Below are 3,240 nucleotides of genomic sequence, written 5' to 3'. Positions count from 1 at the left end.
TCTCTATTCTCCCACTCTGCAGAATCTGTTAGTTCATCTCTAACCTTCTCCAACATAGTAGCTTCATCTGGTCTGTTCCATGTTGGAATTTGGCGGGTTTTTTTTAGTGTAGTCCTGTTTCTCTCATATAACTGTGGGTTTAGCTTTTACTGGGATTAACTGTATGCGTACTGGATCACAGCTCGTCTGATTAACCGTTTCTTTCCCAGACAGAGCCTCCTCTGGAGCTAGCTTAGTGTTAGCCTTTCTAACATAGAAAGTATTTATAGATTGGTGCTTCTAGGTTCCACTTCTATGTCTGCTTCTACTCAGAAACTGAAACAAAGTCTGGTTTATTTTCCATTTCTCTCATGGCTGCTGTTAAAACACTAATAGTTGAGAATTTAAAGCCAGTAGAAACAGATGCATGTTGCCACTGACCGTATGAAAAAGATTTGTTTTGAACTCTTTTACCTTTAGATGCTCCTTGCCTGTCCCTAAAAACAGCTTTAATCCGGCTGTTACCATAATCTGGATTTCCACAGTATTCCGGTTGTTTGGGGTCATCTGTGCGATATTAAATATTCTTCTCATGTCTGACTGAAATAACCCCCCCGCCTGGTGCCTGTCTGCTTCTGTCCTCACAGCCAAGAGTCAAACACGGTAAAAAATGTTTCCCTTTATCCTCCACACCTGCTTTAATGTTTATAGCACCTCTTTGGCGGCAGTCAGGCTCTGCAGAGCTCAGGTTGGTGTCTGCGGTGTTGAAGCAGAGATGCATCTAACAGTTACCGGGGGGTGGGGGGGTTGGTTTAAACATTCGTTTCCGTGACCGGGGCTGAAAAACTCACAATCACCATGTTTCCATCCAGACGAAAGGCACATTTTGAGCAGGATAAGAAAATGCCTAAAAGAAGAAAATGCAAATGGATAATTTTCCATTTATTCAAAGCGTGACATCACACCTTTAATTTACGCTAGGCTACAGAAGCGTCCAAAGTATTCATGTTTATTACTACATTATAAATCCTGCTTTTAAAAAACACTTTTATAGAAGTTAGAGAATCAACTTCAGCTTTTTACTCCAGTAAAAATGTAAAAGTAGAATTTTTAAAACTACTTAAAGTATAAAATTAAAAATAATGCAGGATAAACTGTTAATGCCAGAAGCTTTACTGCTCTAATCTATTAAAGGAACATTTTTCTACAATTCTGGATGATAATTTCCTTAGACTTTATTTTCTTAGCTTTATAACTAATGGTAACAGCGTCACATTTAACTTTGCATCATCTTAAAAAACTCTTTATTTTGGTTTGTGGTGAGCAACAAGTTGGGGCAGCACCGAGTCCAACCACAAAGAAATTAATTATCTAGGTTAAAGTAATGTTTTTTTTTTTTTATACCAACAGGCTGTAATGAAAATGAGCTTAAAAGAAACAAAACTAATGAGTTTATTTTTAAAATGTAAGTAAAACTAACTAAAGTCTAACTATAAGCTTTATCACAGGTAGACATGTTAGACTGAATCAGAGACAGTCCATGAGAGGAGCAGATAAACCTGTTACCTCTGCAGACTTTTAACCTTCATAAAGGATATAAATGAGTTTTTGAAAATATCAACTCTGTAAAAGTTCCTCCAGAATAACGTCTGTGAGCCACTCATTGGATCATCGAGGTAAAAACGCCACAGGAGACTATTTTCCTTTTGGTTCTTGGAGGGATTTGCAGAAACCAGCCAGAAAACCACTGATCATTAAAAAAAATGTTTAAAAAGAAATATAAACTGGACCTAAAAACAGAGATCAACAAAACAGGCTTCTAACATAAAGAACTGGAGCACAAAGTGACCAAACAAGCAAAACATGAGGGAAAATGAAATATTGGCTGATCAGACACACAAAGGGGGATAAATGACTAACAGACAGATAAACTTAATTAAACAGATAAATACTGGCCAGACATTAAGCACTTTCTAAATTAAACAAATTAACAAAACTGACCAAAACAAAGAATATCTAAACAAATGTTAAAGAAATTTCCGCTCCTATTAGAACAAATGTTGCGACCCGTTAATCAGGCAGCGACGACCATCGAGAGGAAAGATGGAGGTCATTGATCCAAAGGAAACGGGCAACTCAGAGGAAAATGAAAACTATAACAGTTAGCACAGCTTTAGGGTGTGACAGCCGGCTGTTAGCACACAGCTAACAGCTAGCTGTGTGCTAACAGCCGGCTGTTAGCACACAGCTAACAGCCGGCTGTCACAGTTCTAAAGAAAAAATGGCAGAAAGATCCTGTCTGTGGTTTTAAATACATTTATTTAGGGAAGAAGAAACAGTTAAATTATCTTATTTTCCTATAAAATGTAAGTTTTCACACCCTGACATCAGTGTCTGTTCAACTGAAGGGACCCCAGTTAGTTTTCTCCTATTAACCCCCCCCTGAAGGCAGAGAAAAGGAGCAACCTGCTGTTTCACAGATGAATGTTTATTGGACTTTTAAAAATGTCAGGAATGTCTGGAAAAAGAAGCTGAGAAGCTGAAGAAAGGAGAACGAGCAGGCTGGAGGATCCAGAGGATCCAGAGGATCCAGAGCAGGAGGATCCAGAGCAGGTTAGGCTGAGGGAGCGGGACAAGGACCTCCGACTAGAACCACTGGACTGGTGACTGGTGAGGACCAGGAGAGGACCTGGAAAACAAAACGACTAATGAAAACAAACTGGACCCAAAACCTAAAGTCTATCAACACTTTAAAACAACATCCAGAACAACAAAAACCAGCATGATCAACAGCTTTAGCTGATAAAGAGAAAGATAAGGAACGAGGGAAAGCAGAGTTTGCAAACAGCATCGACACCTCCATGTTTCTGTTTGCAGCCCCCCCCAGGGATTAGTGTTTAGCTGATGAATGGCTGCCTTTCAGCCTGGATCTGTGCTCCCAGGAGCATTGCCATTTCTCTGGTTTCACTGAGAGAGGCTCGCTGGGGTTGGCCCGGGGCCCGGGGCTTTCTATAGGCCCCCGGTTCACACAGCTTCTGTGACACGGCACAGGTAGTTTCAGCTTCAGGAGAACGATGGAGAATTATCCGTGCTGGGAATCCTTCCTGCAGCAAAGCACATCCACAGAGAAGCTGCATTGGACAGAGCAGAAAGTTTTCTCCTTCTGAGATGTTTATGGTCAGAATGTGAGCTGATCTGATGCTCTACGGGAAAAGTTTAAAAAGAAACAGTTTTTAAATTTTATGATGGGTTTTATAATAT

This window comes from Cyprinodon variegatus, unplaced genomic scaffold (assembly GCF_000732505.1).
Source record: "Cyprinodon variegatus isolate N-32 unplaced genomic scaffold, C_variegatus-1.0 Scaffold1456, whole genome shotgun sequence".
Taxonomy (NCBI): domain Eukaryota; kingdom Metazoa; phylum Chordata; class Actinopteri; order Cyprinodontiformes; family Cyprinodontidae; genus Cyprinodon; species Cyprinodon variegatus.
This window is presented reverse-complemented; position numbering follows the sequence as displayed.